The sequence below is a fragment of the Salvelinus sp. IW2-2015 genome, unplaced genomic scaffold (genome assembly GCF_002910315.2).
Source record: "Salvelinus sp. IW2-2015 unplaced genomic scaffold, ASM291031v2 Un_scaffold3638, whole genome shotgun sequence".
Lineage (NCBI taxonomy): Eukaryota > Metazoa > Chordata > Actinopteri > Salmoniformes > Salmonidae > Salvelinus > Salvelinus sp. IW2-2015.
This window is the reverse complement of record NW_019944915.1, coordinates 106774-113887: the sequence shown is the minus strand read 5'-3', so window position 1 is coordinate 113887 and position 7114 is coordinate 106774. Positions and strand designations below refer to the sequence as shown.

At 44.9% G+C, this 7114-nt stretch overlaps 1 pseudogene; it reads left to right on the top strand.

Moving 5' to 3' along the window:
• The first annotated feature begins 190 nt into the window (after nucleotides 1-190).
• LOC112076239 (NUAK family SNF1-like kinase 1) lies at nucleotides 191-2823 on the top strand (annotated as a pseudogene).
• The last annotated feature ends 4291 nt before the right edge of the window (nucleotides 2824-7114 follow it).

The window sequence follows — 7114 nt, the reverse complement described above, 5'->3', positions numbered from 1 at the left end:
CGTTTCCAGGTAGACAGTATTGTAACTACCAGGTGTGTTGTTGTTCCAGGTAGACAGTATTGTAACTGACCTAGTGTTGTTGTGTTTCCAGGTAGACAGTAAGTGGTTTCCAGGTAGACAGTATTGTAACTACCAGTGTGTTGTGTCCAGGTAACAGTATTGTATACTACCAGTGTGTGTGTGTTTTCAGGTAGACAGTTGGGCCCTGGGAGTGCTTTCTTTACACCCTGGTTCTAGGCCATGCCCTTCGATGGGGAAGACCACAATAAACTAATCCGCCAGATCACCAACGGAGAGTACAGGGAACCTACAACAGTCCTCAGGTACTAGTTTAACTCTGTTGCTGTCTCCTCTTCTTTTCTCTCTCTGTAGCTGTCTCCTCTCTCCTCTGTAGCTGTCTCCTCTCTCTCTCTGTAAGCTGTCCCCTCTCTTTCTTTCTGTAGCTGCTCCCCTCTCTCTCTGTAGCTGTCTCCCCTCTCTCTCTGAGCTGTCTCCCTCTCTGTTCTTCCTTCTGCTCCTCTCTAGCTGTCTCCCCCTCTCTCTCTCTCTGTAGCTGTCTCCCCTCTCTCTCTTCTCTCTCTGTAGCTTCTCCCCTCTCTCTCTCTCTTTGTAGCTTCCTCCTCTCTCTCTCTCTCTCTCTCTGTAGCTGTCTCCCCCTCTCTCCTCTCTGTAGCTGTCTCCTCTCTCTCTCTCTCTCTCTCTGTAGCTGTCTCCTCTCTCTCTCTGTAGCGTCTCCTCTCTCGCTGTAGCTTCTTCCTCTCTCTCTCTGTAGCTGTCTCCTCTCTCGCTCTGTAGCTGTCTCCTCTCGCTCTGTCTGTTAAATAATGCCATAGATTGCTGCTAAAGTCTCTGTCCTCCTCACCTTCCACTCTCTCCCAGATGCTCGTGGTCTGATCCGCTGGATGTTGATGGTTAACCCGGAGCGTCGAGCCACGGTGGAAGACATCGCCAACCACTGGTGGGTCAATTGGGGCTGGAAGACCACTGTGTGTGACTGTGACATCCAGAAGGACAACAGTGGCTGCATCTCTTCTCCAACGCTAGCACGCTTTATCGACTGGCAGAACCGCACCACAGAGTCACCCAGGGTGGCGCCGGCCAAGCCTCCCCGCTCTGAACCCCCCGCCGTACCCCCCCACGCTGGCCGCCAGCGCCTGAGGAAGTCCAGGAAGGAGAATGATAGTGGAGCGCTCCACCATCACACCGCGTGGGAAGACAAAGACAAACCAGGACTGAAGAGACCTAAGGGGATCCTGAAGATGCATGTGTCTGAGCAGAGGTCCCACAGCCTGGGGGAGATCGAGCTGAGTCGCTCCCTGCACTTCCACGAGGGAAGGGAGCTGCCCTCCAGCCCCGAGAGGGATGAGGAGGAGGACGATGATCAGGATCGCCTGGGGGTCTCGCCGGCCAAGATGGTGCCCACCCTCCCRAAGAAGGGCATCCTGAAGAACAACCAGCAGCGGGAGTCTGGCTACTACTCCTCCCCAGAACGCAGTGAGTCCTCTGAACTGCTCGGGGGCAGCACCTCCATGGCCCCACCCGCCAGCTCACCAACAAAGAGGTCCATGGGGAGAAAGGGCATATTGAAGCGTAATGGGAAGTACGGCAACTCCACTTCCTTCCACAGTGGCTTGTCCAATATGGGCTACCACGGAGAGACTCAGGGGGACTCAGGCCTCTCTCGCAGCCAGAGTAGACCCTCCAGTATTGTCTGTGAGGAGATGGGTCTCTCCAGTGTTCCTCCCTTAATGGGAGTGGATTGGTCTCCCTCGTCCCCRCAGCCCAACGTCAGGGCCTGTATGTCGGCTGAGGATCTACTGCAGCTGGCAGGCTTCAGACGGGGCCTCCAGACGGCTGCAGGGGGGCTCCATGGGGGGAAGGTGGGRACCCGAGGGACACYAGGGTCTCCTGGGGACGACGGCAGCTTCTCKCTGCTAGGGGACATGGATGATATGACCCAGGTCTACCAACACGCCCTGGACATCAGCAGCAATCTGACCTAGAGGAGGTGGAGTTAGGGGAGTTTGGAAGGGACATGGGAAGGACAGACACACACTTGAACCCTCATTTCTGTGTTAGGACTGGCCACGTGTGTTGTGAACTGGGCGTCCCAGCCACCTTAATGTACTGAATCTACCCTCTCAGACACAGTGCTGCTCTAGATGTTTATATGTTCAATAGAGCTAAATAAGTATTGTATTATATGTCAGTCAGAGACACAAACCATGTGGTGTGAAGCTCATGGAAAACCTCCATTAAGTTTCCTAAAGCATCTTTAGAAGGACTGTCTCTGAATCCATGGACTTATCTCAATGTAACGGACAGTTAGGACTACTGTTCATGTTATCTCAATGTAACGGACAGTTAGGACTACTGTTTCATGTTTATCTCAATGTAACGGACAGTTAGGACTACTGTTCAGTTATTCAATGTAACGACATTAGGATACTGTTCATGTTATCTCAATGTAACGGACAGTTAGGACACTGTTCATGTTATCTCAATGTAACGCGACAGTTAGGACTACTGTTCATGTTATCTCAATGTAACGGACAGTTAGGACTCTGTTCATGTTATCTCAATGTAACGGACAGTTGGACTACTGTTCATGTTATCTCAATGTAACGGACAGTTAGGACTACTGTTCATGTTATCTCAATGTAACGGACAGTTAGGACTCTGTTCATGTTATCTCAATGTAACGGACAGTTAGGACTCTGTTCATGTTATCTCAATGTAAGGACAGTTAGGACTACTGTTCATGTTATCTAATGTAAAGGACAGTTAGGACTACTGTTCATGTTATCTCATGTAATGGACAGTTAGGACACTGTTCATGTTATCTCAATGTAGACAGTTAGGACTACTGTTCATGTTATCTCAATGTAATGGACAGTTAGGACTCCTGTTCATGTTATCTCAATGTAACGGACAGTTAGGACCTGTGTCATGTTATCTCCAATGTAATGGACAGTTAGGACTATGTTCATGTTATCTCAATGTAACGGACAGTTAGGACTATGTTCATGTTATCTCAATGTAAGGACAGTTAGGACTCTGTTCATGTTATCTCAGATGTAAGGACAGTTAGGACTACTGTTCATGTTATCTCAATGTAAGGACAGTTAGGACTACTGTTCATGTTATCTCAAGGTAATGTACAGTTAGGACCGTGTGTTATCTATTTATATTGTTGAAACAGCACACATATTGCCTGTGTGTTTTGGTCATTTCAAGACGTACTGTAGTGTATGTACCCTTCATGGAATGGTACTGTATAATAGTAGTACTTGATTGAATTGACATGAAGCCATACGTGATATTTGTCCAAATCCAGCAGGACATCTATTGTACAGTATCACAGTGGGAAGGTTGAAGAGCAAACCGTGTGTATTGATATAAGTCTACTGTATGGCCGTCCAAAGGAAGTGCCTTATTAGTGCTATGTTATCATGTACTGTATTTCCTGAAGGTTTATGGAGGAACAGTTAGATAACCAACCAAACTCACCATATTAGACACAACTAAGGGAGACGATTTCAGAGCTGTGACCACACAGTCTCCCGAGTCTAAACACTAGACTTGTTCATGTTGTAACCATTTGGTTTCACAGTTAGAACTGGAGTTGTTTTAGAAATGGGACTGAAAGAACAAAGAAGGGTGGGTAGAGACGTGTAGTCAAAACTTAAGTAGATTCACAGAGTGTGGCTCCAGCTACATGACTTGGTCATGTGTAGGCTGTATGATATTGTACTGTAGTTGTTTAGAAAGAGAAATACTGAAAAAAAACAAGGGGTAGATAGATGTGAGTTAGTGGGAGGGGTAATGGGTTGGTTGTGGAGGTCTTGTTTGTGGAGGGAAGTTGGGTACTGGGCCAGGCTGTTACACCTTTCCCCCCAGACTGAAGACTCAGAGTGGAGCGAGAAACAAGAGGGGCTGAGAGACGAGAAATAAGAAAGAAAGAAGAGCCGATAGTAGCTTAGTGTAGCTGGAAAAGAAAAGGGTAGTAGAGAGAGAGAGAGGTTGAGTGAAAAAGGTCAAATGGAAGAATGTTGGAAGGGTAAAAGGAATGTTATGTTTCAGCTGACAAATAATTCAGCTTTAAGTTGGGAATACACAGTTCAACACATTGCAGCTGAACGTCATTACCATTTCACTGTAGCCTGAACGTCATTACAGTCACTGTAGCTGAAAGTCATTACAGTTCACTGTAGCTGAACGTCATTACAGTCACTGTAGTGACAGCATGTAGTCTACGAGCTGACTCATTACAGTCACTGTCGTGAACGTCATTACAGTCCTGTCGCTGAACGTTCATTTACAGTCCACTGTCGCTAACGTCAATTACAGTCACTGTAGCTGACACGGTCATTCAGTCACTGTACTGATACGTCATTACAGTCACTGTAGCTGAAAGTCATTACAGTCACTGTAGCTGAACGTCATTAACAGTCCACTGTAGCTGAACGTCATTACCAGTCACGTATGCTGAACGTCATTACATTCCACTGTCGCTGAAACGTCATTACACGTCACTGCCGTGAAAGTCAGTACAGTCACTGCCGTGAAAGTCATTACAGGCTCATTAGCTAGCGAACGTCATTACAGTCACTGCTAGCTGAAAGTCATTACAGTCACGTAGCTGGCACTACACAACCTATAGAACAACAGGTGTGTTAGCTCATGTAAGTGTTACTATAGATGGCCTTTCTCTCTACAGCCTGTGTGCTGCTGGACCAGTATATGGCTCTATGAAGTGTGCTTGGTGCAGAGGGCATAACCTCAGTACACCTAGAACAGAAATAACCAGGCAATTATATGATTTCCGTGTGTTTGGGTTTCTCACATCACCACGGCTGTTTAATGTCTGGGGGTGTGTCCCAAATGGGCACCCTATTGGTTACTTTTGAACGCAGTTCTATGGCCTTTTGTGAAAAGGAGTGCACACATAGGTTGCCATTTGGGACACAGCCCAGACATTTAAACAACCCCGGGTGGTGTCCGAGAAAAACCCAAAACCACTGAAACATATTAGTGTTGAGAATCAAGGAGCCCACTGTGGAAAATGTCACATATGGCAAGCGGATAAGCTCAATCAAAATAAATCAAAATTCACCAATAGAATGATCTGAGGTTCAGGGGCTATATTATTGGCTCAGGCTCAGGGCCCAGGGTGTTACCATAACAACAAACAGTCTTGTTAAAGTATTGTTTGCCTTTTGTATTGTATGGCCTGAAATTGTTTTTTTAACTGGATTTTACAGTGCTGAAAAATGATACTATTTAGTTTTTCAATAGGATTTGTTTTGAAATGCATGCTCTGTTTTTGATTTTTCAAACTATAGAAACATTGTATGGTTTTATTTCAATGGCAGAGAATGGGTACAGGTCTGCTTTAATAATGGAAGGGACCGCCTCCTATGAAAACACGGGTTAGCGGTATGTGTGTGTATAAGGGACTGAAGAGGTTAAAGATTCAACAACAGTAAGGAACAAGTTGTAAACACAACCATATGATCTCTGGGATGTCGTAAGACTGAAAACACAACACATGCACGTGGCCTGCGCACACGCACACCACACAGCTAGTAAATGTAATGGAACAAGAAAAAGGGTGCCATCAAGTCTCAACAGGTCTAAGAGCCCCCCAAGCGCCCGTCTGGCAATAACTAGACAAAACAGATGTTAGCCTACATCCTGTTTGTTAAATATGTCATATAAACTAATAGGAAAACTTGACTAGAATACTTATCTTTATGATAAGTATTATGTTAATGTTAAGCTTTATTTTTGCTGCTGTCTATTAATTAGTGGAAGTTATTACTTGTACGTATATTACCATCTGTTTATAGATGGTTCAACCATGGATCATGCTTTTGTTTGTTACCACATAGAGATGTGCTGTCTCTGGTTTTATAAAAACGGTTTCAGATTGTGTCATAGCGTTGTTCTCTACTGCGTATACAGGGAAATCATGTTTGTAGTCAGGAGAGTGAGGAAACCACAGATTCTCACAATATCTTCTTTCTGAACATCCAATATAAACAGCTCCCATTTCAGTCTCCTTGTCTTTCTGGTGTGTGGTTCTTGCGTGCGTCTATTAAAGTCTTCCCGTGCTGACTCGTAAAAGTCTCCCTCAGCAGAGGCAAAATAAGTACTCCATGGTCCCTTGTTTCTCTCATCGTTCCTTACATTCTACACACCCACCATGTCCTCTTACCTACCTAGTTGTCAAAGGACAACTGTATTACAGCTGCTAGCTTTGTTTTCTCTGATAGCCAGCAGGAAGAGACATTTCACAGGACCAGGCCAGTCCAATTTCTACTGAGTACTGGGCTAGTATTTTTGCCCAACCATGTTTTCCAAAGGTTGTTGAGAAGGAGGGGTATTTAACAAGGAGGGATGGTGTAGACTACAGTATGTAATTAATAGCAGAGGGGATAGGTGTAGATTACAGTTTAATTTTATACAGGAGGGTATAGGTGTAGACTACGTATGTAGTTATACAGAAGGGATGTGTAGACTACAGTATGTAATTTAATACAGAGGGAAGGTGTTGTACGAGAAGGGGATAGGTGTAGACTACAGTATGTAATGTTAAAACGAGATAGTGAGAACACAGAGATTTCAGAGATGTGTAGGCTACAGTTGAAAATTTAATACAGGAGGGATAGGTGTAGAACTACAGTATGTAATTTACAAACAGGAGGATTAAGGTGTAGGGCTACCAGGATGAAAGTTCATACAGGAAGGGGATAGGGGTAGACTACAGAATGTAATTTACAAACAGGAGGATTAAGGTGTAGGCTACAGTATGAAATTTAATACAGGAGGATTAAGGTAGTAGGACTTACAGTATGTACTTTTAAAACAGGAGGATTAAGGTGTAGCTACAGTATGGTTATTTAATACAGGAGGGGGATAGGTGTAGACTAACAGTATGTATTTAATAACAGGAGGGGATGTGTGCAGGCTACAGTATGTTAATTTAACACAGGTAAGGGATAGGTGTAAGCTACAGTTTGTAATTTTTAATACAGGTAGGTGAGAAGGTGTAGAACTACAGTATGTAGAATTTAACACATGGAGGGATAGGTGTAAGCCTTGACAGTTT